The sequence below is a fragment of the Aythya marila genome (assembly GCF_965140915.1).
Source record: "Aythya marila genome assembly, chromosome: Z".
Classification (NCBI taxonomy): Eukaryota; Metazoa; Chordata; class Aves; order Anseriformes; family Anatidae; genus Aythya; species Aythya marila.
Window position 1 is genome coordinate 76,781,774 of NC_139080.1, and position 20,976 is coordinate 76,802,749.

The window sequence follows — 20,976 nt, forward strand, 5'->3', positions numbered from 1 at the left end:
AAACTGCCTCCAAGTGTACTCCCATAAGCTAAGCCTGCTGTGTCTTTTCAGATTCCTGCCACCAATTCATGGGAGGTCTGAGAAGGAGCTGAAGAAGCCAAAACCTCCAGCTTATCCACAGGCTAAACCCCATGAGCGCCTGTCTTTTGCTGCTCAGAAAACAGCAACATCGGTACGCCATAGGCATTTCCCAGCCCCGTTTCCCCTTGGAGATTCCAGAGCAGGGCAGAAGCAGCAGCTCTGGCTGCCCACCTGTCGCTGTGCTCAGGGTAGCCTGCAGCTGCTCAGAGCCAGTTCCTGCAGGAGTGCACTGGGAGGGGCAGCCTCAGCTGCTTCCTGCAGTTCTTTAGGAGACTCTCTTCTGGTTTTGCAGAACTCCGTCAACCCCTTGCAGATGTGTGACCGACGTCCTTCCTTCCTCTTGAGAAAAGAATACGATGAGAAGCTGAAGGAGAGGGTGATGCCTGTCAGTGGCCGAATAAAGAGTGCTGGTGCCTGCTGCCAGCTGGACTGACTGCACTGCTCCCTGCATGGCCTTTTTTTTTGCACAGAGGAGGAGAGGAGAAGCCCTGCAACTCCTGGTACTGCTCCCACGGTTGCGAGCCACCTCTCCCGGTGGAGGGCAGCTCAAGCAGTGGGGTCTCGGGCCCTGTGGCAGAGGGCTTCTCACAGTGCTGACGAGGACCATCTGCCACCAGGGACTTGCTGCTTTGCAACAGTGGCCGGGAATGACAAGCAGGCTTCTGTCTCCGGGACACCTTCCTTGCCATCCGTTCTACCATTTGTGGGCCCACAGACCCATTCTCCTGCTTTGGGGATTCCTTTGGGGTTTTCTCCACATGCCCTCTCAGCACTTTAGACCTTCACTAGAAGTACTCTGCTTTTCCTGGTTCAGTGCGCAAAAAAAAAGAATAGGTGGTTTTCTAGACGAGACACTACTTGCTCCACTGGACTTTGAGCAGATTGCCTCGGACATTGTCATGGTTTAACCTGGCTGGCAGCTAAACACCATGCAGCCGTTTGCTCACCCTCCCCCCTCCCTCTCTGGGACGGGGGAGAGAAATGGAAAGTGAAGCCCGTGAGTTGAGATAAAGACAGTTTAATAAGACAGGAAAATAATAATAATAATAATAATAATAATAATAATAATAATAATAATAATAATAATAATAATAATAATAATAATAATAATAATAATAATACAATGATGATAATAGTACTACTACTACTAATATGTACAAACAAGTGATGCACAATGCAATTGCTCACCACCCGCTGACCGATGCCCAGCTTAACCTCGAGCAGTCCAGCCCCCTCCCCCGGCTAGCCACCCCTATATATTGTTTAGCATGACGTCAGATGGTATGGAATACCCCTTTGGCTAGTTTGGGTCAGCTGTCCTGGGTCTGTCCCCTCCCAGCTCTTACTGCACCCCCAGCCTGCCTGTTGGCAGGACAGAGCAAAAGGCTGAGGTGTCCTTGGCTTGGTATAAGCACTGCTCTGCAACAATTAAAACATCGGGGTGTTATCAGCACTCTTCTCATCCTAAGCCAAAACACAGCATTCCACCAGCTACTAGGAAGAAAATTAATTCTGTTCTAACTGAAACCAGGACATCTATCCACCCCTTATTCCATACTGTTTATGTCATGCTCAGGTTACACTCTTTTCCATACATTCTAATTAGTCACCTATAGTAGTCATGGTAGTGATAACATACAGTATTATATAGTAATTAACATGGTACAATTCAGTTCATGGGCTATTCTCACCCAGTATTAAATCTCCTTGAGGTACACATCGGACCTCTCCGTTCTTTTGCATCACCCACCAAGTGTATCCTGGTCCCTGAGCAAAAACAATTCCACGAATAGGTTTGCCTTTTCCTGAGGCAGGAGTAGCCCAGACTGTTTTACCCAGCATATTTTTTACATGCACTACAGGAACTTTATCCCCATCTACAGTACGTAACAGGTTTGATTGGGCAGGTCCAGCTCGGTTGGCCGATCCCCTAGTATTGACTAGCCAGGTGGCCTTTGCCAAATGCGTATCCCAGTTTTTGAATGTCCCAGCGCCCATTGCTGTAACCATCCCCACAGGGCATTTGCTACCATCCATGAATCAGTGTAGAGATAGAGAACTGGCCATTTTTCTCGTTCAGCAATGTCTAAAGCCAGCTGAATGGCCTTCACTTCTGCAAACTGACTCGATTCACCTTCTCCCTCAGCAGCTTCTGCAACTCGTCGTGTAGGACTCCATACAGCAGCCTTCCATCTCCAATGCTTCCCCACAATACGACAGGACCCATCAGTGAACAGGGCATATTTCTTTTCATTTTCTGGTAACTGGTTGTACAGTGGGGCTTCTTCAGCACGACCCACCTCCTCCTCTGATGATATCCCAAAGTATTTGCCTTCTGGCCAGTCCATAATCACTTCCAATATTCCTGGGCGACTGGGGTTTCCTATTCGAGCCCGCTGAGTAATCAGTGCAACCCACTTGCTCCATGTAGCATCAGTTGCATGATGCGTAGAAGAGACCCTTCCCTTGAACATCCAGCCTAGTACCGGCAATCGGGGTGCTAGGAGGAGCTGCGCTTCAGTACCGACCACCTCCGAAGCAGATCGAACTCCTTCATATGCTGCCAATATCTCCTTTTCAGTTGGAGTATAGCGGGCCTCAGATCCTCTGTATCCCCGACTCCAAAACCCCAGGGGCCGACCTCGAGTTTCCCCAGGTTCTTTCTGCCAGAGGCTCCAGGTGGGGCCGTTCTCCCCGGCTGCAGTGTAGAGCACATTCTTTACATCTGGTCCTGTTCGAACTGGCCCAAGGGCTACTGCATGGACTATTTCCTGCTTGATTTGTTCAAAGGCTTGTCGTTGTTCAGGGCCCCATTCAAACTCATTCTTCTTACGGGTTACTTGGTAGAGCGGGTTTACAATCAGACTGTAATTTGGGATGTGCATTCTCCAAAACCCCACAACACCGAGGAAAGTCTGTGTTTCTTTTTTGTTAGTTGGTGGAGACATAGCTGTTATTTTGTTGATCACATCCATTGGGATTTGACGACGTCCATCTTGCCATTTTATTCCTAAAAACTGGATCTCTCGTGCAGGTCCTTTGACTTTATTTTGTTTTATGGCAAAACCGGCTTTCAGAAGGATTTGGACTATTTTCTTCCCTTTCTCGAAAACTTCCTCTGCTGTGTCACCCCACACAATAATGCCATCGATGTACTGCAGGTGTTCAGGAGCTTCCCCCTGCTCTAGCGCAGACTGGATCGGTCCATGGCAAATGGTAGGGCTGTGTTTCCACCCCTGGGGCAGCCGATTCCAAGTATATTGGACTCGCCTCCAAGTGAAAGCAAACTGTGGCCTGCACTCTGCTGCTAGAGGGATGGAGAAAAATGCATTAGCGATATCAATTGTGGCGTACCACTTGGCTGCCTTCGATTCAAGTTCATACTGAAGTTCCAGCATGTCCGGCACTGCAGCACTCAGTGGTGGTGTCACTTCGTTCAGGCCACGATAGTCCACTGTTAGTCTCCACTCGCCATTAGACTTTCGCACTGGCCATATGGGACTATTGAAAGGTGAATGAGTCTTGCTGATCACTCCTTGGCTCTCCAATTGACGAATTAGCTTATGGATGGGAATCAGGGAGTCCCGGTTAGTGCGATATTGCCGCCGGTGCACAGTTGTGGTAGCGATTGGCACTTGCTGTTCTTCGACCCTCAGCAACCCCACAACAGAGGGGTCCTCTGAGAGACCAGGCAAGGTAGATAATTGTTTAATGCCCTCTGTCTCTAAGGCAGCTATACCAAAAGCCCACTGGAACCCTTTTGGGTCTTTGCAATATCCTCTTCTAAGATAGTCTATGCCAAGGATACATGGAGCATCTGGGCCAGTCACAATACGGTGCTTTTCCCACTCATTCCCAGTCAGACTCACTCCAGCCTCCAATACAGTCAACTGCTGAGATCCCCCTGTCACTCCACAAATATAGATGGGCTCTGGTCCTTTATAGCTCGATGGCATTATAGTGCATTGTGCACCGGTGTCTACTAAAGCCTTATACTTCTGTGCGTCTGATGTGTCAGGCCATCGAATCCACACAGTCCAATAAACTCGATTATCCCTTTCCTCCCCCTGGCTGGAGGCAGGGCCTCCCTAATCCTGGTCAGAATCTTCTTCGTTTCTGTGTTTGAAGGACTGTCTGCTGGAAGTTGGAGCAGCAAACTTTTCAGAGAACCCCTTTTTCCTGATTGTTTTCTTTTGCAACTCATGTACCCATGCCTCTAGGGTCGCGGTAGATTTTCCATCCCATTTTCTCATGTCCTCTCCATGGTCTCGTAAGTAAAACCACAGGGTGGCACGGGGTGAGTACCCACCATATCGTCTTCCTTGTGTGGATGAACGACTACCCCTGATAGCTGAGACACTGCTTTGTACAGGTATGGAGGAGAATAATCTCTCTTCAAGTTGGTGAACCTTTTCAGAAAGTTTCTCCCAAGTGTTCTCTTTTGGTCGGTGGACACTGGTTGGTTCAGGTGGGGATGAAGACAGATTCTCTTTAAGTTGGTGGAACTCTTCAGAAAGTTTCTCCACAGCTGAGATGCAGGCCTGTAAGGAAGAGGAGAGACTTTCTTCTTACTGCCGGAGTTGTTTAGCCACTTCATCCACTGTGGGTTCCTCATCCTCTTTCCAGGCCATTATTGCCAATGAGCTGGCATATGATGATGGTGCACTCCGTACAAACTTCCGCCACATGGGTCGTGTACACCTGACTTCATCTGGATCTTTGGATGTTTGTCTGAGGTCTGGATCCTCATAAATCACTTCCCGTACGGCTAATTCCCTCAGGTACTGGATTCCCTTCTCCATAGTGGTCCACTTGCCTGGTAGACATAAAAGTTCTTCCTTGAAGGGATACCTTTCCCTCACAGCTGAGAGGAGACGCCTCCAGAGGCTGTGAGATTGTGCTCCGTCTGCAATTGCTTTGTCAATGCCTGCGTCTCTAGCAAGGGATCCCAGTCGCTTGGCTTCCCTGCCATCTAATTCCACACAATTGGCTCCAGTGTCCCAGCATCGGAGCAGCCAGGTGACAAGCTGCTCACCTATACAGCGACCAAAATCTTTTTGCACATCTCGTAACTCACGCTCGTTTAGGCTTCGGGTAGTTACTGTTGATTTTTCGGCATCCCCATCTTCCTCCTCCTGAACCCTTGATGGCCCAGCGTCGTCGTCGTCTCCGTCGTCTCTATACCTAGATTTGGCAGAAGATTCGCTGCGTTCTAAACGACCTGAATCTCTATACCATTTTTTCACCTTCTCTACAGGGGCAGCTTGCACTGCTACTGCTCGTTTCTCTGACCTTGTTACAGGGTCTGCCACAGAGGTTGGAATACCCTCCGCAGGGTCAACTTGCACTGCTACAGCTCGTTTCTCTGACCTTGTTATAGGGTCTGCCACAGAGGTTGGAATACCCTCTGCAGGGTCAACTTGCACTGCTACAGCTCGTTTCTCGGACCCAGCCACAGGAGCTGGAGTGGCTGCAGGAGCTGGAGCAGCTGCAGGAACCGGAGCTGGAGCAGCTGCAGGAGCTGGAACTGGTGCGGCTGCAGGAACTGGAGCTGGAGCAGCTGCAGGAGCTGGAACTGGAGCATCTGCAGGAGCTGGGACTGGAGCAGCTGCAGGAACCGGAGCTGGAGCGGCTGCAGGAACTGGAGCTGGAGCGGCTTCAGGAGCTGGGACTGGAGCGGCTGCAGGAGCTGGGACTGGAGCATCTGCAGGAGCTGGGACTGGAGCGGCTGCAGGAACTGGGACTGGAGCGGCTGCAGGAGCTGGGACTGGAGCGGCTTCAGGAACTGGATCTGGAGTGGCTGCAGGAGCTGGGATTGGAGCATCTGCAGAAGCTGGGACTGGAGCAGCTGCAGAGTCCACCGTAGGGGTCACAGTGACCGTTGGATCTGTCACGGGACTTGGAGTGGCCGCAGGGTCTGTCACTAAGTTGATAGCAGTATCCATGGCAGCTCGATAGGCATGAGCCAGGCCCCAGCATGTTACAATGATTTGTGTTACTTTGGAACTTTCCGAATCGCGACACCTTTTTTTCAAGCATTCTGCCAGTTTTTTAGGATTTTGTAGTTGTTCAGGGGTGAATTTCCAAAACACTGGGGGTGCCAACTGCTCTAGATGCCTGCCCATATCCTCCCATACTCCCTGCCACCCACAACTATACTGCCTCCGGGCAGATCTCCGGATGAGCTTCCTAAGTAGTTGTTTAACTTTAAGCAGAACCTGAAGTGCATTCAGGAGGCAGAACAACAAGACTATGCTGGTCTGAGTATCCCAAGGATATTCAATATCTTGGAGAGCTATTGTAATAAACTCGGAGGATAAGAGGGTGGTGAATGAGGAAGGGAGAGTGATCAAGGAGGATACAGGGGTGGTGAAGGAGAAAGGGAGAGTGATCAAGTAAGAAAAATTATCTTCCCCTTTCCCCTCCACAGATTGACTCCCTAATGAAAAAAGGCAACAGATATATTTGCTAATAGTTTCCAAAATACAGTTTCCAAAGTATAGAATCGAAGATGTTACTGAGTACAAATACCAGGTTAGAGTCATGGCCAGATATTTCATCATCTCATAAGCCACTGATACAACACACAGTACCATAATGGTCTGAAACCAGGGCCCGGAGAGGATAAACAACATGACAGAGAACACATACGGAAAATAACGTGCTATAATACTCAATTTGGAAAACAGGCGCACCACAGTTGAGATTAAAGCAATCAGCATTATGACAAGTGACTATTAAGCAGGTCTAATACTTATACCAATTTTAGTTTAACACACTCTGGTCAGATCTGCCATTATCTCAACCTTTCGTGCCCCACGTTGGGCGCCAAAAAGACTGTCGTGGTTTAACCCGGCTGGCAGCTAAACACCACGCAGCCGTTCGCTCACCCTCCCCCCTCCCTCTCTGGGACGGGGGAGAGAAGTGGAAAGTGAAGCCTGTGAGTTGAGATAAAGACAGTTTAATAAGACAGGAAAATAATAATAATAATAATAATAATAATAATACAATGATGATAATAGTACTACTACTACTAATATGTACAAACAAGTGATGCACAATGCAATTGCTCACCACCTGCTGACCGATGCCCAGCCTAACCCCGAGCAGTCCGGCCCCCTCCCCCCGGCTAGCCACCCCTATATATTGTTTAGCATGACGTCAGATGGTATGGAATCCCCCTTTGGCTAGTTCGGGTCACCTGTCCTGGGTCTGTCCCCTCCCAGCTCTTACTGCACCCCCAGCCTGCCTGTTGGCAGGACAGAGCAAAAGGCTGAGGTGTCCTTGGCTTGGTATAAGCACTGCTCTGCAACAATTAAAACATCGGGATGTTATCAGCACTCTTCTCATCCTAAGCCAAAACACAGCATTCCACCAGCTACTAGGAAGAAAATTAATTCTGTTCTAACTGAAACCAGGACACATGCTTGGAGAACATACACAGAGGTTGTTCTGGAGGTTGTTCTGGATACTCCAGGACTCCAGTCCCTAACTAAAGCTTTCCTGTTCCACTTTCCGATTACCTGTTACCAAATTAGCAAGGCTGCAATATTTGCCCTTGTTTAAAGCTTGCCTGGGCCTGGTCAGCCCTTTGGTGGCTGCTTCCATTAATCTCTTTCCACAATGAATTATGCTTATTTCATCATTGATTCTCTATACCTCTCTGGCCTTGCCTGAGCACACACAAACTACTGCCAAAGGTGAGTTTGACACATACAGTGAGGTTGACAGGCAGCAACTGTGATTCTACTGTCAAGTCTTTCCTCTCTTTCTGGTGCAAAAAGTGACAAAATGAAAGAAGAAAGTGTAGAATACAAAAATAGTATCCAAAGAGTGGCTTCTGTAGCTGTTTTACCAATTCATTGAGTTTCACTAAGCAGTGATACCTGTATCGTCTGTGTGGAATCACAAAATACAGCACTGAGAGGCTGTTCATTACCTTCTGAGAAGCATAGGTGTTCTTGTACAAGATCTTTTCCTTGAACCCTCAGAACTGTAGATCCCATTCTGTCCACAGATTATTGCCTTACTCCCTGAAGTCTCCCTTGCTAGTATTTAAGCTTAATGCTTCCTATTGTTCATGTGAGAAGAATCTATTTAATTCATCTTTTCAGCATCCTTTTAAGTGTTTGAATGTTTTAATGTCTCCCCTCAGACTATTATTCTGTCAACTGAACAACCCTCTTCATCCAATCTTTCCTGCAAGAATATTCATGAACTTTCTGAAGTTGTTCTGTGTGGTCCTTCAAGCACTTTGCCTACAATGGGACATGCTCACTCAAATGAGGCCTCCAAATGAGCAGGTTCTTACCTTCCTGTTAACATGTGCTGGTGTGATTTTTTTGACTTGGCATCCAAGCTCACAACCTGCTGTAAATCCCCAGTCTTTTTCCACCTAAATGTTGCATCTTCTTAATCATTCTTTGACTAGAAAGTTTTCTGGGTCAAAATCACAGTTGCTCTTATGCTTCTGCAAAATTAACAGACTTCAGGTTATTTCCTACTTTTTATCATGTAACAAGAGTGAACAAAGAGACACCACCAGCATTTAAAATGCAAGAGGACACCATTTCACTGGTTAAACACATGCCAGTAGATTCAATTCACTAAGAAGCCTCTGGCTACCTGAAAATCAGTGAGTTAGGAGCTTGACTAAGTAACCATTGAAAAGAAGCTACTACCCACTTTGTGTGTCTTTGGACACTCATAAAACCCATCCTTCTCCAATCCTCCATTTTCCATTTATCTGTACCAGAATTTTGCTGAGTTGGCATCCTTTGCACTGGCAGTTATATTTGAGCTGTTGAAACACTGGCTAATAAAGAAAATCAAATTGTGAAAGCATTTGTATTCTGCATTTCATGTGTCTGAGTTAAAACCATCTCACTATGCAAATAAGGATTAGCATTAGAAGTGTGCTCAAAATGACAAGTTCTTGAGTGAATGCACAACCTAGAGGTTAAACACTCTATAATAAAGAAATGCCACTATTAAGACTAGATGACCGTCTCTTTCTCGTGAATCCAAAAATGCAGATTCAGCCATGAGGGATTATACTTCCTCTTCCCTTTTTGGATGAAAATCCAAATAATTGCAGTAAAGCAGGTTAGTTCATAAACTGTGAAAAACACAAACAATACCTTTGGGATGATATTGCTAACCTTAATTCATACCTAAATATAGCCCCTCCAGAACTCCCTGATGTCAATAGTTATGGAGGTGTGGACCTCAGCTCTTGCTTGATGATTCATTTTCTCCCATTACTTCTAATCATATACAGGAAAAAACATCTCTAGCTTGCAGTTCTTTGCCTAATTACAACCCCTTCATGAAAGATATGAACACCATGCTACAAATCATTTCCAAAAACCCATTAGAATATATACAACCATGATCGAGTTATCTTAAATCATTTTACATGATCAAGTGCACGTGCTAAACACGGTCTTAGCTGAGTACTCCACAAACATCTTCAGTCCCCAATGCTGTTTCTTCCCCAGTGAGAGAAAACCCTAAATAAATACCTTTCCAGTTATTTCAATAAGCTTTAGGCTACCGCACACTTGACTTTTTTTTTTTTATTTTTATTATTATTATTATTACTTTTTTTTAGTTACACAAAACAGACAAACTAAAAGTGCATTAGCAATACAAATGAGAGGTAACACTTAAAATGTTTACATGGTTAACATCTTTTTTTTTTTAATAAATCACTCCATTATTAACCATTTAAACACAGAATAGATAAATGAAGTCTCTTATTTTTCCTTAAATACTCATTAACGTAAACTTGTTTACTTTAATGAACTGTTTAACTATTTAATGAACTGTTGTTTACTGATTATTGCTTGGGGCAAAAGCAATACATATACATAAATAATCACATTGAAGTCTTTGCCAACTAAAGTCAATGAAAAATATTTTTATTGATTATATTCTAATGACCTCAAAGACAAAAAAATTTAGCACACACTATATTATTAGTGAAAAAAAACATTCAGTGTAGTAAGCAATATATTGCTTAGTATATTATGATTGGATGAAGGAATACTGAAAGATATGTAGATAAGGAAGTACTGAGGTACTTTGCCAATTTAATATTAATACATAGTGTCCTGGTTTCAGTTAGAACAGAATAAATTTTCTTCCTAGTAGCTGGTGGAATGCTGTGTTTTGGCTTAGGATGAGAAGAGTGCTGATAACACCCTGATGTTTTAATTGTTGCAGAGCAGTGCTTATACCAAGCCAAGGACATCTCAGCCTTTTGCTCTGTCCTGCCAACAGGCAGGCTGGGGGTGCAGTAAGAGCTGGGAGGGGACAGACCCAGGACAGCTGACCCAAACTAGCCAAAGGGGTATTCCACACCATCTGACGTCATGCTAAACAATATATAGGGGTGGCTAGCCGGGGAGAGGGGGCTGGACTGCTCGGGGTTAGGCTGGGCATCGGTCAGCGGGTGGTGAGCAATTGCATTGTGCATCACTTGTTTGTACATATTATTAGTAGTAGTACTATTATCACCTTTGTATTATTATTATTATTATTATTATTATTATTATTATTGTTATTGTTATTGTTATTGTTATTGTTATTGTTATTATTATTTTCCTGTCTTATTAAACTGTCTTTATCTCAACTCACAGGCTTCACTTTCCATTTCTCTCCCCTGTCCCAGAGAGGGAGGGGGAGGGTGAGCGAACGGTTGTGTGGTGTTTAGCTGCCAGCCAGGTTAAACCACGACACATAGATATATTTTGTGTGCACACTTCTGAAGGGAATGATATGTATTTAATAGAATCTCTGATTTTCTTCTGATGGAGCATTTCTTATTGAAAAATATAGACGAGTGGAAATAAAAAGAAAAAAAAAACAGCAGAAATGTCATCAGGAGTGACAGTTTTTAAACAGGAAAAAAAGCACAACATATATTTAATAGTTTTGAACTATTGTGCAAGTATTTTTTAATATTAAATTGAACCAGCACATATATGTATTTAGTATATCATAGAATCACAGAATGGCAGAATGTTTCAGGTTGGAAGGACCTCCAGAGATCATCTAGCCCAAGCCTCCTGCTTAAGCAGGGTCACCTAGAGCATGTTACAGAGGATCTCATCCAGGTGGGTTTTGAATATCTCCAAAGAAGGAGACTTCACAACCTCCCTGGGCAGCCTGTTCAAGTGCTCTGTCACTCAAACTTTAAAAAAGTTCTTCCTCATGACGAAACCTCCTGTGGTTCAATTTATACCCATTATCCCTTGTCCTATCACTGGCCACCACTGAGAAGAGTTTGGCCCCATCCACTTTCCATTGTCCCCTCTGGTATTTGTAGAGGTTGATAAGATCCCCTCTCAATCTCCTCTTCTCTAGGCTAAACAGGCCCAGCTCGCTCAGTCTTTCCTCATAGGACAGATGCTCCAATCCCTTAATAATCTTTGTGGCTCTACGCTGGGCCCTCTTGAGAAGATTTATGTCCCTCTTTTACTGGGGAGCCCAGGACTGCACACTGTGCTCCAGGTGTGGCTTCACCACGGCTGAGTAGAGGGGGAGGATCACCTCTCTAGATCTGCTGTCCACACTCCTCCTGATGCAGGCTAGGATCCCATTGACCTTCTTGGCCATGAGGGCACACTGCTGGCTCATGGTTAACTTGTTTTCCAACAGGACTCCCACGTCCCTCTCCTCAGAGCTGTTCTCCAGCAGGTAAGCCCCCAGCCTGTACTGGTCCCTGGGGTTGTTCCTCCCCAGGTGGGGAAGACCCTGTACTTGCACTTGTTGACCATTATGAGGTTCCTCTCTGCCCAACTCTCCAGCCTGTCCAGGTCCCCCTGAATGGCCACACAGGCCTCAGGTGTGTCATCACTCTGGCAAGCTTTGTATCATCCGCAAACTTGCTGAGTGTTCACTCTGTTCCTTCATCCAGGTCATTGACGATAAGTTGAACAGGACTGGACCCAGTACTGAACCCTGGGGGACACTACTAACCACAGGCCTCCAACTAGACTCTGCATCCTCTGAGCTCTGATCCAGCCAGTTCTCCATCCACCCCACTGTCTATTCATGGGTCCCACACTTCTGGAGCTTGCCCAAGAGGGTATTATGGGAGACAGCGCCGAAAGCCTTGCTGAAGTCAAAGTAGACCACATCAACTGGTCTCCCCTCACCCATCCAACCAGTCATCTTATCGTGGAATTTTATTGGGTTGGTTAAACATGACTTCCATGTGACAAATCTGTGTTGACTGCTCCGGATCACCTTCTTTTCCTGCATGTCCTCAGAGTCAACCTCAAGGATGAGCTAGTCCATCAGCTTTCCAGAGATGGAGATGAGGTTGACTAGCCTGTGGTTTTCTGTGTCTTCACTCTTGCCCTTCTTGAAGGCTGAAGTAAAGTTGGCTAATCATCATAACATTTTATATTTCAAGCTCATCTATGATATATAAAACCTTATTATGCTATCTTTTGTTTGTTTCAGCTTTGGTATTGACAGGCACAGTCACAGATTCATTTATTTTGATAAACAGCACACAAAAATAAAAAATACCCCTGTTTGTTTCTCAGATAAATATGGGATCCTTGGCACAGAAGAATGATTAAGTTTCAGCTACTGTCAACATTTGTTCTTAGCTAGCAAGTTGAAGAACAGTGACGATGACTGTCAGAGGCAGGCAGTTTGTCTGGGGGAAAAGTAGTTTTTATGGTAAAAAGCAGATTTTTTGCCTTATGTATGCTAAACTTTTGTGTCTTAAATTGTCCCATTCTAATTAGACTTGCTTCTGACTTTGAAGATGCCATTATTAAACATGTTGTCATTGAAGGTTTTTCCTGAACTTACTTTCTCTGACAATTACTGAGTCTCATCCTGTTCCCAAATTCAAAAAACTAGTTTCAGTTATATCCACAACAGTTGTACAGCAGTCAGAATGTCTCAAATATAGAGTGTTTCTGCCTTTTCAGAACACATCACAGACCACAGATTGTGAGTCTTTACCAACTGTGAAGTTTTTATGGACTTTTGTGGAAAACCATAATACCTGTGGTGAAATATCTGTCCCATGCTGACTTTTGCAATGTATTGCACCAAATGTTTTCATACTGTAAATGAGTAAAAATATATTTATGGAAAATGTTTCATGCTTTGCCTCAAACCACCTTTTATGTCATTCCCTCACTCATCTTTATGGTCAATGAGATAAAGAAGCAATAAAAAAGAAGGTAAAATCTGAAACTTGTAAAAATATATCTCTCTTCTATATATATGTGCAGAAAACTATTACATGTAGATATGCTTATGAGGTAGGCATGATGTTTAATTGGACCTATAGTCTTAGAATATTTATGCAGAAAAACAGTGTATGACACTAATGCAGCATAAGCAGAACCATACCTTTAAAAGGCAGTGATGAAAAGTTCAACAGTCTCTCATATTAATTATCACATGCAATGAGGAAAATCAGGCAAAGTGTAACAGCTGGTCCCCTAGTGACCACTAGTAATTTTTTCTACTATAATAAGAGATTGCAAACTAATGCATTACTAAGATATAAATGTATTTCCATCTGTTTAGTGCTGATTCAAAAACCCATTGGCATTCATTGTTAAGGCTGCATTAAGAAAGTTCATTGAATATTTTGGGAAAATTTTCAGACAAATATATCAGAAAATGGCCTCAGATGTTCCAATTGCTGGCTGGAAGCCTTTAAGGGTGCTACTCTTACCCTTTTAACACTTTTCCGTCTATTAAATAACTCATTATATTTATACAAATAGCATGTTCTCTGGGAAAGTGATATTGTAAGCATGATAAATTGTTTGTATGCAGAGAGATTCTTGATAGTTACTGGAATTAGGTATAGCAGATGTCACATTAACTTTTGGATGCTGAGATGACAGATGAATGATTGCAGCATGGAAACATTAGGCAAGTTGATAATGGACTTCCTAACACATGCTGCTGGACTTAGTGCTGGACTTAGAGAGAACCCCAACTGAATACAGTTGTGAAACAGAGAGGGAAGGCATATTACATTCAGTAATATACCATAATATTCAGTAATACTCAGTCGTGTTCAACATTTCATACATTTTCTTATTTAAAATATATGTGCATATATGGGAAAAAAGGGAGGAAAACAAACAAAACAAACAAAAGCTATGTGGAAGTGCAGAGGAAAGAAATTACTCTCTACTTCCCACAAATGAGCGATGCTTGACCATGTCCTTGTGTGGTGGTTTTACCGTGCTGGGCAGCTAAACCCCACAACCGCTCTCTCACTCCCCCTCCTTTAGATAAGGAGGGGGAGAAGTAAAGCAAAGAACAACTCACGGGTTGAGATAAGGATAATTTAATTAAAGGGAAATAATTATAATAATTAAATAAAGACTACCATGAACTAAACAATTTAACTAAGGGGAAAATAAAAGGGAAAGGGGAAAAAGGGAGGAAAACAAACAAACAAAATAAATGAAAGCTATATGGAAGTGCAGAGGAAAGAAATTACTCTCTACTTCCCACAAATGAGCGATGATTGACCACGTCCTTGAAGCAAGGCCTCAACGCACGCAGCCGGTGTTCGAGAGGAGGACCGACGTCTTCTCAACGAGAGCCCACCCCTCCCCTCTTCTTCCTGTTTCCACCTTTTATTGCTGAGTGTGACACCACATGGTATGGAATATCCCTTTGATTGGTTTAGGTCAGCTGCCCTAGTGATGTTTCTCTCCTCACTTTTTGCCCACCCCCTAGGAGGGTTAGAGAAAGGCCCGATGCTGTGCCACTGCTGCTCAGCAGTAGACACAACACTGGTGTGATAACACTGCTGTTCCAGCTACAAGTACAGAGTACGGCACTGAATGGGCTGCTGCCGGGAAAGTTAACATTCCAGCCAGACCCAGTACAACCTCCACCCCTTATTCCATAACATTTGTGTCACACTCAGATCCCCATACTTTAGCATACAAGCATTCTCATCATTATCCCTTGTCCTTTAACAGGACAAGGATTTAACAGGATTAATAGGCAGGTGTATCTTTTCATTCCATAGGTCTTTCTTGGAAAATGTCCATAAGAACTGTTGATGATTAGGTCTTCATCTGCCAAAGTGGCCACTCAAGGCAGGCGGAGTTGGATGTCTGGACACCAGCACCAGCTTAGCTCAAGTCCTTGTTGCACTGCCCGGCTCCTTGCTGTCGTTGATCCTACAGCATCTTCCTACAACATATAACTTAGATTATAGATTAGTTTTCTCTCAATGTCAAATCTCCTTGAGGCACACACTTGATATCCCCATTCTTTTGCATGACCCACCAGGTATACCCCGGTCCTTGGGCGAAGACAATCCCACGAGTGGGTTTGCCTTTTCCCGAGGCAGGAGCAACCCACACTGCCTTCCCCATCCACCTTCCTATATGCACTACGGGAACCTTAGCTCCTTTCACAGTGTGTAGGGGTTTTGTTTCGGCAGGACCAGCACGGCTGTCAGACCCCCTATTGTTAACTAGCCAAGTGGCTTCTGGTAGATTTGTGTCCCATTGTTTCCACGTCCCAGCACCTAATGCTCGTAACATAGTCTTTAACAGTCCATTGTACCTCTCAACCTTCCCAGAGGCTTGTGGGTGGTAAGGGATGTGGTACACCCACTCAATACCATGCCTCTTTGCCCAGGAGGTAACAAGATTGTTTCGGAAATGACTCCCATTGTCAGACTCAATTCTCTCTGGTGTACCATGACGCCACAATACTTGTCTTTCCAGGCCCAAGATAGTGTTTCGGGCTGTGGCATGGTTTACAGGGTATGTTTCCAGCCACCCAGTAGTTGCTTCTACCATGGTGAGTATGTACCGTTTGCCTTGGCGAGTTTTGGGGAGTGGTCCGATATAGTCAATTTGCCAGGCCTCACCATATTGATACCCTAGCCATCTCCCCCTGTTCCAGGGAGATTTTACCTTCATGGCTTTCTTGATTGCAGCACAGGTCTCACACTCATGGGTAACCTGTGTGATGGCCTCAATGGTCAAGTCCACCCCTCGATCACGAGCCCATCTGTAAGTGGCATCTCTCCCCAGATGTCCTGATGTTTCATGGGCCCATCGAGCTACAAACAGCTCACCCTTACGTTCCCAGTCTAGGTCCACCTGAGCCACTTCAATTTTCGAAGCTCGATCCACTTCTTTGTTGTTCTGATGTTCTTCAGTAGTGCGACTCTTGGGCATGTGGGCATCTACATGACGTACTTTAACATCCAGGTTTTCTACCCGGGCAGCAATATCTTGCCACAGGGTAGCAGCCCAGATAGGCTTACCTCTGCGCTGCCAGTTGCTCTCTTTCCATTGCTGCAGCCACCCCCACAGACCATTTGCCACCATCCATGAGTCAGTATAAAGATACAATACTGGCCAATTTTCTCTTTCGGCGATATCTAGGGCTAGTTGTATGGCTTTTACTTCTGCATACTGACTCGACTCACCTTCCCCTTCCATGGCTTCCGCAACTCGTCGTATGGGATTCCACACAGCAGCTTTCCATTTCCGATGGCTCCCTATCACACGGCAGGATCCGTCAGTAAACAACGCATACTGCTTTCTGTCTTCTGGCAACTCATTGTATGGTGGTGCCTCTTCAGCACGGGTTACCTCTTCTGTTGGCACTCCGAAATCTCTGCCTTCCGGCCAGTCCATAATCTCTTCCAGGATTCCTGGGCGATTGGGTTTTCCCATTCGAGCCCGCTGTGTAATTAACGCTATCCACTTACTCCATGTAGCATCAGTTGCATGGTGTGTAGTGGGAATTTTCTCTTTGAACATCCAATGTAACACAGGTAGCCGCGGTGCCAAGAGGAGCTGTGCCTCTGTACCCACAACTTCTGAAGCAGCTCGAACACCCTCATATGCTGTGAGTATTTCCTTTTCAGTTGGGGTGTAATTGGCTTCTGATCCTCGATAGCCCCGACTCCAGAAGCCCAGAGGTCGACCTCGAGTTTCTTCTGGGGTTTTCTGCCAAAGGCTCCAGGTGAGCCCATGCTCCCCAGCTGCAGTGTACAGTATATTTTGCACAGCTGGTCCAGTACGGACAGGCCCAAGGGCTACTGCACGAGCTATTTCTTGTTTGATTTGTTCAAATGCCTGTTGTTGCTCAGGGCCCCACTCAAAATAGTTTCTCTTTCGAGTCACTCGATATAGAGGACTCACAAGCTGACTATAGCCTGGCACATGCATTCTCCAGAATCCCACGAGGCCTAGGAAAGCTTGCGTTTCCTTTTTGCTAGTTGGCGGAGACATTGCTGTTATTTTATTGATCACATCCATTGGAATATGGCGACGTCCATCCTGCCATTTTACCCCCAAGAACTGGATTTCCTGTGTAGGCCCCTTGACCTTGCTCTTTTTAATGGCAAAACCAGCTTTCAGGAGAATTTGGATTATTTTCTTCCCTTTCTCAAAAACTTCTTCTGCTGTGTTGCCCCACACGAGGATGTCGTCAATGTACTGAAGATGCTCAGGAGCTCCCCCTTGCTCCAGTGCAGACTGGATCAGTCCATGGCAAATGGTAGGGCTGTGTTTCCACCCCTGGGGCAGCCGATTCCAGGTGTATTGGATGCCCCTCCAAGTGAAAGCAAACTGCGGCCTGCATGCTGCTGCTAAAGGGATGGAAAAAAATGCATTAGCAATATCAATTGTGGCATACCACTTGGCTGCCTTTGACTCTAGTTCGTACTGAAGTTCTAGCATGTCCGGCACTGCAGCACTCAGTGGTGGCGTGACTTCATTCAGGCCTCGATAGTCCACTGTTAGCCTCCACTCACCATTAGACTTTCGTACTGGCCATATAGGACTATTAAAGGGTGAGCGAGTCTTGCTGATTACTCCCTGACTCTCCAGTCGGTGAACCAACTCATGGATGGGAATCAGGGAGTCTCGGTTGGTGCGATATTGCCGTCGGTGCACCGTTGTGGTAGCAATTGGTACCTGTTGTTCTTCAACCTTCAGCAATCCTACAACAGAAGGGTCTTCTGAAAGGCCAGGCAGGGTAGACAGCTGCCTAATCTTCTCTGTGCTCAAAGCAGCTATGCCAAAAGCCCACCGGTATCCTTTTGGATCCTTGAAGTACCCTCTCTTGAGATAGTCTATGCCAAGGATGCACGGAGCCTCTGGGCCAGTCACAATGGGATGCTTTTGCCACTCATTCCCAGTTAGACTCACTTCAGCTTCCAGTACAGATAGTTGTTGGGATCCCCCTGTCACTCCAGAGATACAGGTGAGTTCTGTCCCTTGGTAGCCTGATGGCATTATGGTACATTGTGCGCCAGTGTCCACTAAAGCTTTGTATTCCTGTGGTTCTGATGTTCCAGGCCATCGGATCCACACAGTCCAATAAATCCGGTTATCCCTCTCCTCTACCTGGCCAGAGGCAGGGCCCCTCTAGTCCTGGCTGGAGCGTCTGCCACTTAATTCTTGCAAATGCACAAATTCTGGCAAATGAGAGGTAGAGGTCCCTTCATCGTGGTCAAGAATAACATCAGCTCTTCTACTGCCTCTGGGGTACTGCCCAATAGAAACTGGAGCAGCATTTCTCTTAGGAGCCCCTCTTCTTGCTGCTGTATTTCCTTTCAGTTCACGTACCCGAGCAGCTAGGGTTGAAGTAGGTACACCATCCCATTTCCTCATATCTTCCCCATGATCACGCAGATAAAACCACAAGGTGCCACGTGGTGTACGTCTTGGGTACTCTCTCTCTTGAGCAGGCGAATGCTGATTCTTAGTGGCTGAAGTATCACTCTGTCTAGATGAGGGGGAATATACTTTCTCCACAAGCTTGTCAAGTCCTTTAGACAATTTCTCCACAGCTGAGACACAGGACTGTAGCGGAGCAGAGAGATTGTCTTCATATTTTTGAAGTTGGCAGGAGACATCATACATTGTTGGTCCCATCCCCTCATCCCAGTGAATTGCTGCCAGGGTACTGGCATGTGCTGCTGGTGCACTCCGCACAAATTTACGCCACATGGATGTTGTGCACTGGACTTCATCGGGGTCTTGAGGTGTCTGGGCATTGTCCAAATCACTATAAATCATCTCCCGCACAGCTAATTCCCGCAGATGTTGGAGACCTTTATCCACAGTGGTCCACTTGCCTATGTGATATACAATATCTTCCTTATGGGGATATCTTTCTTTGATAGCTGCCAGGAGTCGTCTCCAGAGGCTGAGGGCCTGTGCTCCTCTCCCGATTACTTTGTCGATTACCCTTTCTCTAGAGAGGGATCCCAGCTGCTTGGCTTCATTGCCTTCTAATTGTAGGCTACTGGCCCCAGCATCCCAGCATCGGAGCAGCCAAGTGAGGATGTGTTCACCTGGGCGTCGACCATAATCCTTTCGTATTTCTCGCATCTCACTCAGGGATAAGGATCGAGTGATTTCTGATTCCTTTATGATTTCCGTCTCGTCTTCCTGCTGTTTTTGTGATGGCTCTGCTTTAGAGGTACCTGCCAATTCCCCTTCTCCCTCCTTCTTAGGAGAGCCTTCTTCCCTTACTAAACGAGCTGACCTCCGTTTCCATTGTTTTGACTTGACTATGGGGGCGACTGATACCATAGTTGGTTGGTCCTCTGGGTCAGCCACAGCATGTGTTACTTGGTCATCAGACTCAGAGACTTCCTCCCTCTCTTCAAGTTGCTGGATGATGTTAAACAGTGTTTGATAGGAATAAACCAGGACCCAGCACAATGCTGCAAGCTGTTGTTCTCCGGCATTATCAGGATCAGGACATACAACTCTCAAACATTCTACCAAGTTTTTAGGATTTAGCACTTGCTCAGGGGTGAAGTTCAAAACTATTGGAGGAGACACTCGTGACAGGTATCTGCTAACATCATCCCACACGCCGTGCCACTCACCACGAGACTGTTTCGGGACAGATTCCCAAATAAGTTTTCTAAACAATCGACTAATCTTAGAGAGAAAATGAAACCTGTTATTCAGAATTAGAAATAGCAATACATGGGTTACAGATGGATCTTCAAAATACTCCCAAACTGTTGTAATTAGCCCACTGTGAAAGAAGGGAAAGGTACCATTCCTGATATTATTAATAAACTGGTGTCCAGATGAGAAAAGGAAGGCAGTGTAGTTCTGAATATTCTCTGAAAGATAGTTTCCATGGGACCCAAATGATAACAGCGCAGAGCCTGAATTCCAGAGTAAAACCAAGGTCAGTGCTTGGCAGCACAACGAATTAAAAAAAGTGAACACAGATTGTAGCACTTGGTCGGATCGGATATATAGGAGAAAGGAGAATATGACACGAATTGCATGACATATGAACAAAGCCATTATTATTAACAGGGCAAGGAACATGGTTACTAGCAAGCAAGTGTGTTAGTTGTATGCGTTTAATCAGTTCTATTGTTATCTCAACCCTTCGAGCCCCACGTTGGGCGCCAAAAAGGACTGTGGTGGTTTTACCGTGCTGGGCAGCTAAACCCCACAACCGCTCTCTCACTCCCCCTCCTTTAGATAAGGAGGGGGAGAAGTAAAGCAAAGAACAACTCACGGGTTGAGATAAGGATAATTTAATTAAAGGGAAATAATTATAATAATTAAGTAAAGACTACCATGAACTAAACAATTTAACTAAGGGGAAAATAAAAGGGAAAGGGGAAAAAGGGAGGAAAACAAACAAACAAAATAAATGAAAGCTATATGGAAGTGCAGAGGAAAGAAATTACTCTCTACTTCCCACAAATGAGCGATGATTGACCACGTCCTTGAAGCAAGGCCTCAACGCACGCAGCCGGTGTTCGAGAGGAGGACCGACGTCTTCTCAACGAGAGCCCACCCCTCCCCTCTTCTTCCTGTTTCCACCTTTTATTGCTGAGTGTGACACCACATGGTATGGAATATC